This window comes from Triturus cristatus, chromosome 4_1 (genome assembly GCF_964204655.1).
Source record: "Triturus cristatus chromosome 4_1, aTriCri1.1, whole genome shotgun sequence".
Lineage (NCBI taxonomy): Eukaryota > Metazoa > Chordata > Amphibia > Caudata > Salamandridae > Triturus > Triturus cristatus.
In genome coordinates, this window is record NC_140585.1 from 108,594,440 (window position 1) to 108,611,910 (window position 17,471).

The window sequence follows — 17,471 nt, forward strand, 5'->3', positions numbered from 1 at the left end:
CTCTCACCCCAACTGCATGACAAACTTCTTCTTTCTGCATGATGGCAGGCTAGCCTTCTGGAAAAAAGCCAAGATAAGGAACAGAGGCTCCTGGAGATGCCGGGGATTGAACCCGGGACCTCATACATGCGAAGCATGCGCTCTACCACTGAGCTACATCCCCACTTTTGCACTTGAGCTGTTTGATGGATGCAAGGAATCCCTGAAACCCAGGGACTGCAAAGTCTCGATCATAATCAATGGAAGGTATTGTTTGAATAAAAGTGAAAGATATGGAAATCGAAGCACAAAATCCTTCGAGCCTGATTTGAACCAGCGACCTAAGGATGTCTGACTTTATGCTACAGTCCTCCGCTCTACCAACTGAGCTATCGAAGGAGTGGCTGAAGTATCTTTCAGCGCTGTAATTATCTCTCGCTCAAGAAAGGTTGTGGGGGTGGGGATCAGGAGCAGATCGATGAAAATCATGAACATTACCTGCAGCTCCCTCTCAAAGTCACCAGTTCTTAGAGCACACTGTAAGGTACGTCTTATCACCCCAAAGGAGGATTTCAGACCAAAGTTCATGTTCTGTCTTGGCTTGGGGATAAGCAGGGGTGCTCCAAATTTCAATTTTACAGAAAGGAAAGGAACTTTGATACAAAGACCTTGGGCAGCATTGGTGGCAAATGGATGGCTGCGCGGAACCATGAAAGAAATGACAGAAAGTTATGGGAGTCATTACTAAGCACCCAGCATCAAGAACGTGCATTTTGGATGCATTTTCAAAAGGAAAGAGAACGGAAAAATCTGTAGATTGAAGGTGATTGAGATAAACAAAATATTCCGTTTTTCTAAAAGCTACTGTAAAGAGTCTTTGGTTTAGAAGAAGAACCCTTACCAATGATCAAGAGAGATGCGACAGATTTCTATCATCAAAGCATTATGGTTGTCAAGATGAATCATCACTTTGATGTCTTCAACAAGTAGGATTCTTTTGATCTATAATCATCAAAAATGAGATAGCCCCATTTCATGGGATTTTTCAAGGCAAACGTCTGACAGATTAAGCGGGGTCCTCATCCCGGTTGGAGGACATATCTCTTCCTTCATCATGATGCCAGCCTAGCTTTCTGCCCAAAATCCAAGGTAAGCATGGCAAAAGTCTGGAGATGCCGGGGATTGAACCCGGGGCCTCATACATGCAAAGCATGCGCTCTACCACTGAGCTACATCCCCACTTCTGCAAGATTTGACTGTATGATTGGAAACCCTGCATTGAACCGACGGCCACATCACCCCATTCGACTCTGCAGTATACAATGTCAGTCAGGAAAATCCTTCAGCCTTGTACCTGGATGATCTTCATGGTCTTATGTACAGATGCCTATATACAGCCTTCTTAGCGCAGTAGGCAGCGCGTCAGTCTCATAATCTGAAGGTCCTGAGTTCGATCCTCAGAGAGGGCATTTATTTCCTTCTTTTGGAATGCAAAATTCTCCGATTTTCTTGAAATGCGCAAACTATGCCTAGTTCAAAGATTTTTCCAAAGCAAATGTCTGACTATTTAAGTGGGGCTCTCACCCCAACTGCATGACAAACTTCTTCTTTCTGCATGATGGCAGGCTAGCCTTCTGGAAAAAAGCCAAGATAAGGAACAGAGGCTCCTGGAGATGCCGGGGATTGAACCCGGGACCTCATACATGCGAAGCATGCGCTCTACCACTGAGCTACATCCCCACTTTTGCACTTGAGCTGTTTGATGGATGCAAGGAATCCCTGAAACCCAGGGACTGCAAAGTCTCGATCATAATCAATGGAAGGTATTGTTTGAATAAAAGTGAAAGATATGGAAATCGAAGCACAAAATCCTTCGAGCCTGATTTGAACCAGCGACCTAAGGATGTCTGACTTTATGCTACAGTCCTCCGCTCTACCAACTGAGCTATCGAAGGAGTGGCTGAAGTATCTTTCAGCGCTGTAATTATCTCTCGCTCAAGAAAGGTTGTGGGGGTGGGGATCAGGAGCAGATCGATGAAAATCATGAACATTACCTGCAGCTCCCTCTCAAAGTCACCAGTTCTTAGAGCACACTGTAAGGTACGTCTTATCACCCCAAAGGAGGATTTCAGACCAAAGTTCATGTTCTGTCTTGGCTTGGGGATAAGCAGGGGTGCTCCAAATTTCAATTTTACAGAAAGGAAAGGAACTTTGATACAAAGACCTTGGGCAGCATTGGTGGCAAATGGATGGCTGCGCGGAACCATGAAAGAAATGACAGAAAGTTATGGGAGTCATTACTAAGCACCCAGCATCAAGAACGTGCATTTTGGATGCATTTTCAAAAGGAAAGAGAACGGAAAAATCTGTAGATTGAAGGTGATTGAGATAAACAAAATATTCCGTTTTTCTAAAAGCTACTGTAAAGAGTCTTTGGTTTAGAAGAAGAACCCTTACCAATGATCAAGAGAGATGCGACAGATTTCTATCATCAAAGCATTATGGTTGTCAAGATGAATCATCACTTTGATGTCTTCAACAAGTAGGATTCTTTTGATCTATAATCATCAAAAATGAGATAGCCCCATTTCATGGGATTTTTCAAGGCAAACGTCTGACAGATTAAGCGGGTCCTCTTCCCGGTTGGAGGACATATCTCTTCCTTCATCATGATGCCAGCCTAGCTTTCTGCCCAAAATCCAAGGTAAGCATGGCAAAAGTCTGGAGATGCCGGGGATTGAACCCGGGGCCTCATACATGCAAAGCATGCGCTCTACCACTGAGCTACATCCCCACTTCTGCAAGATTTGACTGTATGATTGGAAACCCTGCATTGAACCGACGGCCACATCACCCCATTCGACTCTGCAGTATACAATGTCAGTCAGGAAAATCCTTCAGCCTTGTACCTGGATGATCTTCATGGTCTTATGTACAGATGCCTATATACAGCCTTCTTAGCGCAGTAGGCAGCGTGTCAGTCTCATAATCTGAAGGTCCTGAGTTCGATCCTCAGAGAGGGCATTTATTTCCTTCTTTTGGAATGCAAAATTCTCCGATTTTCTTGAAATGCGCAAACTATGCCTAGTTCAAAGATTTTTCCAAAGCAAATGTCTGACTATTTAAGTGGGGCTCTCACCCCAACTGCATGACAAACTTCTTCTTTCTGCATGATGGCAGGCTAGCCTTCTGGAAAAAAGCCAAGATAAGGAACAGAGGCTCCTGGAGATGCCGGGGATTGAACCCGGGACCTCATACATGCGAAACATGCGCTCTACCACTGAGCTACATCCCCACTTTTGCACTTGAGCTGTTTGATGGATGCAAGGAATCCCTGAAACCCAGGGACTGCAAAGTCTCGATCATAATCAATGGAAGGTATTGTTTGAATAAAAGTGAAAGATATGGAAATCGAAGCACAAAATCCTTCGAGCCTGATTTGAACCAGCGACCTAAGGATGTCTGACTTTATGCTACAGTCCTCCGCTCTACCAACTGAGCTATCGAAGGAGTGGCTGAAGTATCTTTCAGCGCTGTAATTATCTCTCGCTCAAGAAAGGTTGTGGGGGTGGGGATCAGGAGCAGATCGATGAAAATCATGAACATTACCTGCAGCTCCCTCTCAAAGTCACCAGTTCTTAGAGCACACTGTAAGGTACGTCTTATCACCCCAAAGGAGGATTTCAGACCAAAGTTCATGTTCTGTCTTGGCTTGGGGATAAGCAGGGGTGCTCCAAATTTCAATTTTACAGAAAGGAAAGGAACTTTGATACAAAGACCTTGGGCAGCATTGGTGGCAAATGGATGGCTGCGCGGAACCATGAAAGAAATGACAGAAAGTTATGGGAGTCATTACTAAGCACCCAGCATCAAGAACGTGCATTTTGGATGCATTTTCAAAAGGAAAGAGAACGGAAAAATCTGTAGATTGAAGGTGATTGAGATAAACAAAATATTCCGTTTTTCTAAAAGCTACTGTAAAGAGTCTTTGGTTTAGAAGAAGAACCCTTACCAATGATCAAGAGAGATGCGACAGATTTCTATCATCAAAGCATTATGGTTGTCAAGATGAATCATCACTTTGATGTCTTCAACAAGTAGGATTCTTTTGATCTATAATCATCAAAAATGAGATAGCCCCATTTCATGGGATTTTTCAAGGCAAACGTCTGTCAGATTAAGCGGGGTCCTCATCCCGGTTGGAGGACATATCTCTTCCTTCATCATGATGCCAGCCTAGCTTTCTGCCCAAAATCCAAGGTAAGCATGGCAAAAGTCTGGAGATGCCAGGGATTGAACCCGGGGCCTCATACATGCAAAGCATGCGCTCTACCACTGAGCTACATCCCCACTTCTGCAAGATTTGACTGTATGATTGGAAACCCTGCATTGAACCGACGGCCACATCACCCCATTCGACTCTGCAGTATACAATGTCAGTCAGGAAAATCCTTCAGCCTTGTACCTGGATGATCTTCATGGTCTTATGTACAGATGCCTATATACAGCCTTCTTAGCGCAGTAGGCAGCGCGTCAGTCTCATAATCTGAAGGTCCTGAGTTCGATCCTCAGAGAGGGCATTTATTTCCTTCTTTTGGAATGCAAAATTCTCCGATTTTCTTGAAATGCGCAAACTATGCCTAGTTCAAAGATTTTTCCAAAGCAAATGTCTGACTATTTAAGTGGGGCTCTCACCCCAACTGCATGACAAACTTCTTCTTTCTGCATGATGGCAGGCTAGCCTTCTGGAAAAACGCCAAGATAAGGAACAGAGGCTCCTGGAGATGCCGGGGATTGAACCCGGGACCTCATACATGCAAAACATGCGCTCTACCACTGAGCTACATCCCCACTTTTGCACTCGAGCTGTTTGATGGATGCAAGGAATCCCTGAAACCCAGGGACTGCAAAGTCTCGATCATAATCAATGGAAGGTATTGTTTGAATAAAAGTGAAAGATATGGAAATCGAAGCACAAAATCCTTCGAGCCTGATTTGAACCAGCGACCTAAGGATGTCTGACTTTATGCTACAGTCCTCCGCTCTACCAACTGAGCTATCGAAGGAGTGGCTGAAGTATCTTTCAGCGCTGTAATTATCTCTCGCTCAAGAAAGGTTGTGGGGGTGGGGATCAGGAGCAGATCGATGAAAATCATTAACATTACCTGCAGCTCCCTCTCAAAGTCACCAGTTCTTAGAGCACACTGTAAGGTACGTCTTATCACCCCAAAGGAGGATTTCAGACCAAAGTTCATGTTCTGTCTTGGCTTGGGGATAAGCAGGGGTGCTCCAAATTTCAATTTTACAGAAAGGAAAGGAACTTTGATACAAAGACCTTGGGCAGCATTGGTGGCAAATGGATGGCTGCGCGGAACCATGAAAGAAATGACAGAAAGTTATGGGAGTCATTACTAAGCACCCAGCATCAAGAACGTGCATTTTGGATGCATTTTCAAAAGGAAAGAGAACGGAAAAATCTGTAGATTGAAGGTGATTGAGATAAACAAAATATTCAGTTTTTCTAAAAGCTACTGTAAAGAGTCTTTGGTTTAGAAGAAGAACCCTTACCAATGATCAAGAGAGATGCGACAGATTTCTATCATCAAAGCATTATGGTTGTCAAGATGAATCATCACTTTGATGTCTTCAACAAGTAGGATTCTTTTGATCTATAATCATCAAAAATGAGATAGCCCCATTTCATGGGATTTTTCAAGGCAAACGTCTGACAGATTAAGCGGGGTCCTCATCCCGGTTGGAGGACATATCTCTTCCTTCATCATGATGCCAGCCTAGCTTTCTGCCCAAAATCCAAGGTAAGCATGGCAAAAGTCTGGAGATGCCGGGGATTGAACCCGGGGCCTCATACATGCAAAGCATGCGCTCTACCACTGAGCTACATCCCCACTTCTGCAAGATTTGACTGTATGATTGGAAACCCTGCATTGAACCGACGGCCACATCACCCCATTCGACTCTGCAGTATACAATGTCAGTCAGGAAAATCCTTCAGCCTTGTACCTGGATGATCTTCATGGTCTTATGTACAGATGCCTATATACAGCCTTCTTAGCGCAGTAGGCAGCGCGTCAGTCTCATAATCTGAAGGTCCTGAGTTCGATCCTCAGAGAGGGCATTTATTTCCTTCTTTTGGAATGCAAAATTCTCCGATTTTCTTGAAATGCGCAAACTATGCCTAGTTCAAAGATTTTTCCAAAGCAAATGTCTGACTATTTAAGTGGGGCTCTCACCCCAACTGCATGACAAACTTCTTCTTTCTGCATGATGGCAGGCTAGCCTTCTGGAAAAAAGCCAAGATAAGGAACAGAGGCTCCTGGAGATGCCGGGGATTGAACCCGGGACCTCATACATGCGAAGCATGCCCTCTACCACTGAGCTACATCCCCACTTTTGCACTCGAGCTGTTTGATGGATGCAAGGAGTCCCTGAAACCCAGGGACTGCAAAGTCTCGATCATAATCAATGGAAGGTATTGTTTGAATAAAAGTGAAAGATATGGAAATCGAAGCACAAAATCCTTCGAGCCAGATTTGAACCAGCGACCTAAGGATGTCTGACTTTATGCTACAGTCCTCCGCTCTACCAACTGAGCTATCGAAGGAGTGGCTGAAGTATCTTTCAGCGCTGTAATTATCTCTCGCTCAAGAAAGGTTGTGGGGGTGGGGATCAGGAGCAGATCGATTAAAATCATTAACATTACCTGCAGCTCCCTCTCAAAGTCACCAGTTCTTAGAGCACACTGTAAGGTACGTCTTATCACCCCAAAGGAGGATTTCAGACCAAAGTTCATGTTCTGTCTTGGCTTGGGGATAAGCAGGGGTGCTCCAAATTTCAATTTTACAGAAAGGAAAGGAACTTTGATACAAAGACCTTGGGCAGCATTGGTGGCAAATGGATGGCTGCGCGGAACCATGAAAGAAATGACAGAAAGTTATGGGAGTCATTATTAAGCACCCAGCATCAAGAACGTGCATTTTGGATGCATTTTCAAAAGGAAAGAGAACGGAAAAATCTGTAGATTGAAGGTGATTGAGATAAACAAAATATTCAGTTTTTCTAAAAGCTACTGTAAAGAGTCTTTGGTTTAGAAGAAGAACCCTTACCAATGATCAAGAGAGATGCGACAGATTTCTATCATCAAAGCATTATGGTTGTCAAGATGAATCATCACTTTGATGTCTTCAACAAGTAGGATTCTTTTGATCTATAATCATCAAAAATGAGATAGCCCCATTTCATGGGATTTTTCAAGGCAAACGTCTGACAGATTAAGCGGGGTCCTCTTCCCGGTTGGAGGACATATCTCTTCCTTCATCATGATGCCAGCCTAGCTTTCTGCCCAAAATCCAAGGTAAGCATGGCAAAAGTCTGGAGATGCCGGGGATTGAACCCGGGGCCTCATACATGCAAAGCATGCGCTCTACCACTGAGCTACATCCCCACTTCTGCAAGATTTGACTGTATGATTGGAAACCCTGCATTGAACCGACGGCCACATCACCCCATTCGACTCTGCAGTATACAATGTCAGTCAGGAAAATCCTTCAGCCTTGTACCTGGATGATCTTCATGGTCTTATGTACAGATGCCTATATACAGCCTTCTTAGCGCAGTAGGCAGCGCGTCAGTCTCATAATCTGAAGGTCCTGAGTTCGATCCTCAGAGAGGGCATTTATTTCCTTCTTTTGGAATGCAAAATTCTCCGATTTTCTTGAAATGCGCAAACTATGCCTAGTTCAAAGATTTTTCCAAAGCAAATGTCTTACTATTTAAGTGGGGCTCTCACCCCAACTGCATGACAAACTTCTTCTTTCTGCATGATGGCAGGCTAGCCTTCTGGAAAAAAGCCAAGATAAGGAACAGAGGCTCCTGGAGATGCCGGGGATTGAACCCGGGACCTCATACATGCGAAACATGCGCTCTACCACTGAGCTACATCCCCACTTTTGCACTTGAGCTGTTTGATGGATGCAAGGAATCCCTGAAACCCAGGGACTGCAAAGTCTCGATCATAATCAATGGAAGGTATTGTTTGAATAAAAGTGAAAGATATGGAAATCGAAGCACAAAATCCTTCGAGCCTGATTTGAACCAGCGACCTAAGGATGTCTGACTTTATGCTACAGTCCTCCGCTCTACCAACTGAGCTATCGAAGGAGTGGCTGAAGTATCTTTCAGCGCTGTAATTATCTCTCGCTCAAGAAAGGTTGTGGGGGTGGGGATCAGGAGCAGATCGATGAAAATCATTAACATTACCTGCAGCTCCCTCTCAAAGTCACCAGTTCTTAGAGCACACTGTAAGGTACGTCTTATCACCCCAAAGGAGGATTTCAGACCAAAGTTCATGTTCTGTCTTGGCTTGGGGATAAGCAGGGGTGCTCCAAATTTCAATTTTACAGAAAGGAAAGGAACTTTGATACAAAGACCTTGGGCAGCATTGGTGGCAAATGGATGGCTGCGCGGAACCATGAAAGAAATGACAGAAAGTTATGGGAGTCATTACTAAGCACCCAGCATCAAGAACGTGCATTTTGGATGCATTTTCAAAAGGAAAGAGAACGGAAAAATCTGTAGATTGAAGGTGATTGAGATAAACAAAATATTCAGTTTTTCTAAAAGCTACTGTAAAGAGTCTTTGGTTTAGAAGAAGAACCCTTACCAATGATCAAGAGAGATGCGACAGATTTCTATCATCAAAGCATTATGGTTGTCAAGATGAATCATCACTTTGATGTCTTCAACAAGTAGGATTCTTTTGATCTATAATCATCAAAAATGAGATAGCCCCATTTCATGGGATTTTTCAAGGCAAACGTCTGACAGATTAAGCGGGGTCCTCTTCCCGGTTGGAGGACATATCTCTTCCTTCATCATGATGCCAGCCTAGCTTTCTGCCCAAAATCCAAGGTAAGCATGGCAAAAGTCTGGAGATGCCGGGGATTGAACCCGGGGCCTCATACATGCAAAGCATGCGCTCTACCACTGAGCTACATCCCCACTTCTGCAAGATTTGACTGTATGATTGGAAACCCTGCATTGAACCGACGGCCACATCACCCCATTTGACTCTGCAGTATACAATGTCAGTCAGGAAAAAACTTCAGCCTTGTACCTGGATGATCTTCATGGTCTTATGTACAGATGCCTATATACAGCCTTCTTAGCGCAGTAGGCAGCGCGTCAGTCTCATAATCTGAAGGTCCTGAGTTCGATCCTCAGAGAGGGCATTTATTTCCTTCTTTTGGAATGCAAAATTCTCCGATTTTCTTGAAATGCGCAAACTATGCCTAGTTCAAAGATTTTTCCAAAGCAAATGTCTGACTATTTAAGTGGGGCTCTCACCCCAACTGCATGACAAACTTCTTCTTTCTGGATGATGGCAGGCTAGCCTTCTGGAAAAAAGCCAAGATAAGGAACAGAGGCTCCTGGAGATGCCGGGGATTGAACCCGGGACCTCATACATGCGAAGCATGCGCTCTACCACTGAGCTACATCCCCACTTTTGCACTCGAGCTGTTTGATGGATGCAAGGAGTCCCTGAAACCCAGGGACTGCAAAGTCTCGATCATAATCAATGGAAGGTATTGTTTGAATAAAAGTGAAAGATATGGAAATCGAAGCACAAAATCCTTCGAGCCAGATTTGAACCAGCGACCTAAGGATGTCTGACTTTATGCTACAGTCCTCCGCTCTACCAACTGAGCTATCGAAGGAGTTGCTGAAGTATCTTTCAGCGCTGTAATTATCTCTCGCTCAAGAAAGGTTGTGGGGGTGGGGATCAGGAGCAGATCGATGAAAATCATGAACATTACCTGCAGCTCCCTCTCAAAGTCACCAGTTCTTAGAGCACACTGTAAGGTACGTCTTATCACCCCAAAGGAGGATTTCAGACCAAAGTTCATGTTCTGTCTTGGCTTGGGGATAAGCAGGGGTGCTCCAAATTTCAATTTTACAGAAAGGAAAGGAACTTTGATACAAAGACCTTGGGCAGCATTGGTGGCAAATGGATGGCTGCGCGGAACCATGAAAGAAATGACAGAAAGTTATGGGAGTCATTACTAAGCACCCAGCATCAAGAACGTGCATTTTGGATGCATTTTCAAAAGGAAAGAGAACGGAAAAATCTGTAGATTGAAGGTGATTGAGATAAACAAAATATTCCGTTTTTCTAAAAGCTACTGTAAAGAGTCTTTGGTTTAGAAGAAGAACCCTTACCAATGATCAAGAGAGATGCGACAGATTTCTATCATCAAAGCATTATGGTTGTCAAGATGAATCATCACTTTGATGTCTTCAACAAGTAGGATTCTTTTGATCTATAATCATCAAAAATGAGATAGCCCCATTTCATGGGATTTTTCAAGGCAAACGTCTGTCAGATTAAGCGGGGTCCTCATCCCGGTTGGAGGACATATCTCTTCCTTCATCATGATGCCAGCCTAGCTTTCTGCCCAAAATCCAAGGTAAGCATGGCAAAAGTCTGGAGATGCCAGGGATTGAACCCGGGGCCTCATACATGCAAAGCATGCGCTCTACCACTGAGCTACATCCCCACTTCTGCAAGATTTGACTGTATGATTGGAAACCCTGCATTGAACCGACGGCCACATCACCCCATTCGACTCTGCAGTATACAATGTCAGTCAGGAAAATCCTTCAGCCTTGTACCTGGATGATCTTCATGGTCTTATGTACAGATGCCTATATACAGCCTTCTTAGCGCAGTAGGCAGCGCGTCAGTCTCATAATCTGAAGGTCCTGAGTTCGATCCTCAGAGAGGGCATTTATTTCCTTCTTTTGGAATGCAAAATTCTCCGATTTTCTTGAAATGCGCAAACTATGCCTAGTTCAAAGATTTTTCCAAAGCAAATGTCTGACTATTTAAGTGGGGCTCTCACCCCAACTGCATGACAAACTTCTTCTTTCTGCATGATGGCAGGCTAGCCTTCTGGAAAAAAGCCAAGATAAGGAACAGAGGCTCCTGGAGATGCCGGGGATTGAACCCGGGACCTCATACATGCAAAACATGCGCTCTACCACTGAGCTACATCCCCACTTTTGCACTCGAGCTGTTTGATGGATGCAAGGAATCCCTGAAACCCAGGGACTGCAAAGTCTCGATCATAATCAATGGAAGGTATTGTTTGAATAAAAGTGAAAGATATGGAAATCGAAGCACAAAATCCTTCGAGCCTGATTTGAACCAGCGACCTAAGGATGTCTGACTTTATGCTACAGTCCTCCGCTCTACCAACTGAGCTATCGAAGGAGTGGCTGAAGTATCTTTCAGCGCTGTAATTATCTCTCGCTCAAGAAAGGTTGTGGGGGTGGGGATCAGGAGCAGATCGATGAAAATCATTAACATTACCTGCAGCTCCCTCTCAAAGTCACCAGTTCTTAGAGCACACTGTAAGGTACGTCTTATCACCCCAAAGGAGGATTTCAGACCAAAGTTCATGTTCTGTCTTGGCTTGGGGATAAGCAGGGGTGCTCCAAATTTCAATTTTACAGAAAGGAAAGGAACTTTGATACAAAGACCTTGGGCAGCATTGGTGGCAAATGGATGGCTGCGCGGAACCATGAAAGAAATGACAGAAAGTTATGGGAGTCATTACTAAGCACCCAGCATCAAGAACGTGCATTTTGGATGCATTTTCAAAAGGAAAGAGAACGGAAAAATCTGTAGATTGAAGGTGATTGAGATAAACAAAATATTCCGTTTTTCTAAAAGCTACTGTAAAGAGTCTTTGGTTTAGAAGAAGAACCCTTACCAATGATCAAGAGAGATGCGACAGATTTCTATCATCAAAGCATTATGGTTGTCAAGATGAATCATCACTTTGATGTCTTCAACAAGTAGGATTCTTTTGATCTATAATCATCAAAAATGAGATAGCCCCATTTCATGGGATTTTTCAAGGCAAACGTCTGACAGATTAAGCGGGTCCTCTTCCCGGTTGGAGGACATATCTCTTCCTTCATCATGATGCCAGCCTAGCTTTCTGCCCAAAATCCAAGGTAAGCATGGCAAAAGTCTGGAGATGCCGGGGATTGAACCCGGGGCCTGATACATGCAAAGCATGCGCTCTACCACTGAGCTACATCCCCACTTCTGCAAAATTTGACTGTATGATTGGAAACCCTGCATTGAACCGACGGCCACATCACCCCATTTGACTCTGCAGTATACAATGTCAGTCAGGAAAAAACTTCAGCCTTGTACCTGGATGATCTTCATGGTCTTATGTACAGATGCCTATATACAGCCTTCTTAGCGCAGTAGGCAGCGCGTCAGTCTCATAATCTGAAGGTCCTGAGTTCGATCCTCAGAGAGGGCATTTATTTCCTTCTTTTGGAATGCAAAATTCTCCGATTTTCTTGAAATGCGCAAACTATGCCTAGTTCAAAGATTTTTCCAAAGCAAATGTCTGACTATTTAAGTGGGGCTCTCACCCCAACTGCATGACAAACTTCTTCTTTCTGCATGATGGCAGGCTAGCCTTCTGGAAAAAAGCCAAGATAAGGAACAGAGGCTCCTGGAGATGCCGGGGATTGAACCCGGGACCTCATACATGCGAAGCATGCGCTCTACCACTGAGCTACATCCCCACTTTTGCACTCGAGCTGTTTGATGGATGCAAGGAGTCCCTGAAACCCAGGGACTGCAAAGTCTCGATCATAATCAATGGAAGGTATTGTTTGAATAAAAGTGAAAGATATGGAAATCGAAGCACAAAATCCTTCGAGCCAGATTTGAACCAGCGACCTAAGGATGTCTGACTTTATGCTACAGTCCTCCGCTCTACCAACTGAGCTATCGAAGGAGTGGCTGAAGTATCTTTCAGCGCTGTAATTATCTCTCGCTCAAGAAAGGTTGTGGGGGTGGGGATCAGGAGCAGATCGATGAAAATCATGAACATTACCTGCAGCTCCCTCTCAAAGTCACCAGTTCTTAGAGCACACTGTAAGGTACGTCTTATCACCCCAAAGGAGGATTTCAGACCAAAGTTCATGTTCTGTCTTGGCTTGGGGATAAGCAGGGGTGCTCCAAATTTCAATTTTACAGAAAGGAAAGGAACTTTGATACAAAGACCTTGGGCAGCATTGGTGGCAAATGGATGGCTGCGCGGAACCATGAAAGAAATGACAGAAAGTTATGGGAGTCATTACTAAGCACCCAGCATCAAGAACGTGCATTTTGGATGCATTTTCAAAAGGAAAGAGAACGGAAAAATCTGTAGATTGAAGGTGATTGAGATAAACAAAATATTCCGTTTTTCTAAAAGCTACTGTAAAGAGTCTTTGGTTTAGAAGAAGAACCCTTACCAATGATCAAGAGAGATGCGACAGATTTCTATCATCAAAGCATTATGGTTGTCAAGATGAATCATCACTTTGATGTCTTCAACAAGTAGGATTCTTTTGATCTATAATCATCAAAAATGAGATAGCCCCATTTCATGGGATTTTTCAAGGCAAACGTCTGACAGATTAAGCGGGGTCCTCATCCCGGTTGGAGGACATATCTCTTCCTTCATCATGATGCCAGCCTAGCTTTCTGCCCAAAATCCAAGGTAAGCATGGCAAAAGTCTGGAGATGCCGGGGATTGAACCCGGGGCCTCATACATGCAAAGCATGCGCTCTACCACTGAGCTACATCCCCACTTCTGCAAGATTTGACTGTATGATTGGAAACCCTGCATTGAACCGACGGCCACATCACCCCATTCGACTCTGCAGTATACAATGTCAGTCAGGAAAATCCTTCAGCCTTGTACCTGGATGATCTTCATGGTCTTATGTACAGATGCCTATATACAGCCTTCTTAGCGCAGTAGGCAGCGCGTCAGTCTCATAATCTGAAGGTCCTGAGTTCGATCCTCAGAGAGGGCATTTATTTCCTTCTTTTGGAATGCAAAATTCTCCGATTTTCTTGAAATGCGCAAACTATGCCTAGTTCAAAGATTTTTCCAAAGCAAATGTCTGACTATTTAAGTGGGGCTCTCACCCCAACTGCATGACAAACTTCTTCTTTCTGCATGATGGCAGGCTAGCCTTCTGGAAAAAAGCCAAGATAAGGAACAGAGGCTCCTGGAGATGCCGGGGATTGAACCCGGGACCTCATACATGCGAAACATGCGCTCTACCACTGAGCTACATCCCCACTTTTGCACTTGAGCTGTTTGATGGATGCAAGGAATCCCTGAAACCCAGGGACTGCACTTCTCGATCATCATCAATGGAAGGTATTGTTTGAATAAAAGTGAAAGATATGGAAATCGAAGCACAAAATCCTTCGAGCCTGATTTGAACCAGCGACCTAAGGATGTCTGACTTTATGCTACAGTCCTCCGCTCTACCAACTGAGCTATCGAAGAAGTGGCTGAAGTATCTTTCAGCGCTGTAATTATCTCTCGCTCAAGAAAGGTTGTGGGGGTGGGGATCAGGAGCAGATCGATGAAAATCATTAACATTACCTGCAGCTCCCTCTCAAAGTCACCAGTTCTTAGAGCACACTGTAAGGTACGTCTTATCACCCCAAAGGAGGATTTCAGACCAAAGTTCATGTTCTGTCTTGGCTTGGGGATAAGCAGGGGTGCTCCAAATTTCAATTTTACAGAAAGGAAAGGAACTTTGATACAAAGACCTTGGGCAGCATTGGTGGCAAATGGATGGCTGCGCGGAACCATGAAAGAAATGACAGAAAGTTATGGGAGTCATTACTAAGCACCCAGCATCAAGAACGTGCATTTTGGATGCATTTTCAAAAGGAAAGAGAACGGAAAAATCTGTAGATTGAAGGTGATTGAGATAAACAAAATATTCCGTTTTTCTAAAAGCTACTGTAAAGAGTCTTTGGTTTAGAAGAAGAACCCTTACCAATGATCAAGAGAGATGCGACAGATTTCTATCATCAAAGCATTATGGTTGTCAAGATGAATCATCACTTTGATGTCTTCAACAAGTAGGATTCTTTTGATCTATAATCATCAAAAATGAGATAGCCCCATTTCATGGGATTTTTCAAGGCAAACGTCTGACAGATTAAGCGGGTCCTCTTCCCGGTTGGAGGACATATCTCTTCCTTCATCATGATGCCAGCCTAGCTTTCTGCCCAAAATCCAAGGTAAGCATGGCAAAAGTCTGGAGATGCCGGGGATTGAACCCGGGGCCTGATACATGCAAAGCATGCGCTCTACCACTGAGCTACATCCCCACTTCTGCAAAATTTGACTGTATGATTGGAAACCCTGCATTGAACCGACGGCCACATCACCCCATTTGACTCTGCAGTATACAATGTCAGTCAGGAAAAAACTTCAGCCTTGTACCTGGATGATCTTCATGGTCTTATGTACAGATGCCTATATACAGCCTTCTTAGCGCAGTAGGCAGCGCGTCAGTCTCATAATCTGAAGGTCCTGAGTTCGATCCTCAGAGAGGGCATTTATTTCCTTCTTTTGGAATGCAAAATTCTCCGATTTTCTTGAAATGCGCAAACTATGCCTTGTTCAAAGATTTTTCCAAAGCAAATGTCTGACTATTTAAGTGGGGCTCTCACCCCAACTGCATGACAAACTTCTTCTTTCTGCATGATGGCAGGCTAGCCTTCTGGAAAAAAGCCAAGATAAGGAACAGAGGCTCCTGGAGATGCCGGGGATTGAACCCAGGACCTCATACATGCGAAGCATGCGCTCTACCACTGAGCTACATCCCCACTTTTGCACTCGAGCTGTTTGATGGATGCAAGGAGTCCCTGAAACCCAGGGACTGCAAAGTCTCGATCATAATCAATGGAAGGTATTGTTTGAATAAAAGTGAAAGATATGGAAATCGAAGCACAAAATCCTTCGAGCCAGATTTGAACCAGCGACCTAAGGATGTCTGACTTTATGCTACAGTCCTCCGCTCTAGCAACTGAGCTATCGAAGGAGTGGCTGAAGTATCTTTCAGCGCTGTAATTATCTCTCGCTCAAGAAAGGTTGTGGGGGTGGGGATCAGGAGCAGATCGATGAAAATCATGAACATTACCTGCAGCTCCCTCTCAAAGTCACCAGTTCTTAGAGCACACTGTAAGGTACGTCTTATCACCCCAAAGGAGGATTTCAGACCAAAGTTCATGTTCTGTCTTGGCTTGGGGATAAGCAGGGGTGCTCCAAATTTCAATTTTACAGAAAGGAAAGGAACTTTGATACAAAGACCTTGGGCAGCATTGGTGGCAAATGGATGGCTGCGCGGAACCATGAAAGAAATGACAGAAAGTTATGGGAGTCATTACTAAGCACCCAGCATCAAGAACGTGCATTTTGGATGCATTTTCAAAAGGAAAGAGAACGGAAAAATCTGTAGATTGAAGGTGATTGAGATAAACAAAATATTCAGTTTTTCTAAAAGCTACTGTAAAGAGTCTTTGGTTTAGAAGAAGAACCCTTACCAATGATCAAGAGAGATGCGACAGATTTCTATCATCAAAGCATTATGGTTGTCAAGATGAATCATCACTTTGATGTCTTCAACAAGTAGGATTCTTTTGATCTATAATCATCAAAAATGAGATAGCCCCATTTCATGGGATTTTTCAAGGCAAACGTCTGACAGATTAAGCGGGGTCCTCATCCCGGTTGGAGGACATATCTCTTCCTTCATCATGATGCCAGCCTAGCTTTCTGCCCAAAATCCAAGGTAAGCATGGCAAAAGTCTGGAGATGCCGGGGATTGAACCCGGGGCCTCATACATGCAAAGCATGCGCTGTACCACTGAGCTAAATCCCCACTTCTGCAAGATTTGACTGTATGATTGGAAACCCTGCATTGAACCGACGGCCACATCACCCCATTCGACTCTGCAGTATACAATGTCAGTCAGGAAAATCCTTCAGCCTTGTACCTGGATGATCTTCATGGTCTTATGTACAGATGCCTATATACAGCCTTCTTAGCGCAGTAGGCAGCGCGTCAGTCTCATAATCTGAAGGTCCTGAGTTCGATCCTCAGAGAGGGCATTTATTTCCTTCTTTTGGAATGCAAAATTCTCCGATTTTCTTGAAATGCGCAAACTATGCCTAGTTCAAAGATTTTTCCAAAGCAAATGTCTGACTATTTAAGTGGGGCTCTCACCCCAACTGCATGACAAACTTCTTCTTTCTGCATGATGGCAGGCTAGCCTTCTGGAAAAAAGCCAAGATAAGGAACAGAGGCTCCTGGAGATGCCGGGGATTGAACCCGGGACCTCATACATGCAAAACATGCGCTCTACCACTGAGCTACATCCCCACTTTTGCACTCGAGCTGTTTGATGGATGCAAGGAATCCCTGAAACCCAGGGACTGCAAAGTCTCGATCATAATCAATGGAAGGTATTGTTTGAATAAAAGTGAAAGATATGGAAATCGAAGCACAAAATCCTTCGAGCCAGATTTGAACCAGCGACCTAAGGATGTCTGACTTTATGCTACAGTCCTCCGCTCTA

The 17,471-nt window shown here is 44.1% G+C and overlaps 14 non-coding genes across 14 annotated transcripts; 10 read left to right on the forward strand and 4 right to left on the reverse strand.

Annotated features, from left to right (window-relative positions):
• Nucleotides 1-91: 91 nt before the first annotated feature.
• Nucleotides 92-163, reverse strand: TRNAA-CGC (transfer RNA alanine (anticodon CGC)). Its single transcript has one exon. It is a non-coding gene; the product is annotated as a tRNA-Ala (tRNA).
• A 1,212-nt stretch (nucleotides 164-1,375) lies between these two features.
• On the forward strand, nucleotides 1,376-1,448 carry TRNAM-CAU (transfer RNA methionine (anticodon CAU)). Its single transcript has one exon. It is a non-coding gene; the product is annotated as a tRNA-Met (tRNA).
• Nucleotides 1,449-1,647: 199 nt separating this feature from the next.
• On the reverse strand, nucleotides 1,648-1,719 carry TRNAA-CGC (transfer RNA alanine (anticodon CGC)). Its single transcript has one exon. It is a non-coding gene; the product is annotated as a tRNA-Ala (tRNA).
• Nucleotides 1,720-4,486: 2,767 nt separating this feature from the next.
• TRNAM-CAU (transfer RNA methionine (anticodon CAU)) lies at nucleotides 4,487-4,559 on the forward strand. Its single transcript has one exon. It is a non-coding gene; the product is annotated as a tRNA-Met (tRNA).
• A 1,483-nt stretch (nucleotides 4,560-6,042) lies between these two features.
• Nucleotides 6,043-6,115, forward strand: TRNAM-CAU (transfer RNA methionine (anticodon CAU)). The gene has a single exon. It is a non-coding gene; the product is annotated as a tRNA-Met (tRNA).
• A 1,483-nt stretch (nucleotides 6,116-7,598) lies between these two features.
• TRNAM-CAU (transfer RNA methionine (anticodon CAU)) lies at nucleotides 7,599-7,671 on the forward strand. The gene has a single exon. It is a non-coding gene; the product is annotated as a tRNA-Met (tRNA).
• Nucleotides 7,672-9,154: 1,483 nt separating this feature from the next.
• Nucleotides 9,155-9,227, forward strand: TRNAM-CAU (transfer RNA methionine (anticodon CAU)). The gene has a single exon. It is a non-coding gene; the product is annotated as a tRNA-Met (tRNA).
• Nucleotides 9,228-9,426: 199 nt separating this feature from the next.
• Nucleotides 9,427-9,498, reverse strand: TRNAA-CGC (transfer RNA alanine (anticodon CGC)). Its single transcript has one exon. It is a non-coding gene; the product is annotated as a tRNA-Ala (tRNA).
• A 1,212-nt stretch (nucleotides 9,499-10,710) lies between these two features.
• Nucleotides 10,711-10,783, forward strand: TRNAM-CAU (transfer RNA methionine (anticodon CAU)). Its single transcript has one exon. It is a non-coding gene; the product is annotated as a tRNA-Met (tRNA).
• Nucleotides 10,784-12,265: 1,482 nt separating this feature from the next.
• On the forward strand, nucleotides 12,266-12,338 carry TRNAM-CAU (transfer RNA methionine (anticodon CAU)). The gene has a single exon. It is a non-coding gene; the product is annotated as a tRNA-Met (tRNA).
• A 199-nt stretch (nucleotides 12,339-12,537) lies between these two features.
• Nucleotides 12,538-12,609, reverse strand: TRNAA-CGC (transfer RNA alanine (anticodon CGC)). Its single transcript has one exon. It is a non-coding gene; the product is annotated as a tRNA-Ala (tRNA).
• A 1,212-nt stretch (nucleotides 12,610-13,821) lies between these two features.
• On the forward strand, nucleotides 13,822-13,894 carry TRNAM-CAU (transfer RNA methionine (anticodon CAU)). The gene has a single exon. It is a non-coding gene; the product is annotated as a tRNA-Met (tRNA).
• A 1,481-nt stretch (nucleotides 13,895-15,375) lies between these two features.
• TRNAM-CAU (transfer RNA methionine (anticodon CAU)) lies at nucleotides 15,376-15,448 on the forward strand. Its single transcript has one exon. It is a non-coding gene; the product is annotated as a tRNA-Met (tRNA).
• Nucleotides 15,449-16,931: 1,483 nt separating this feature from the next.
• On the forward strand, nucleotides 16,932-17,004 carry TRNAM-CAU (transfer RNA methionine (anticodon CAU)). Its single transcript has one exon. It is a non-coding gene; the product is annotated as a tRNA-Met (tRNA).
• Nucleotides 17,005-17,471: the final 467 nt, after the last annotated feature.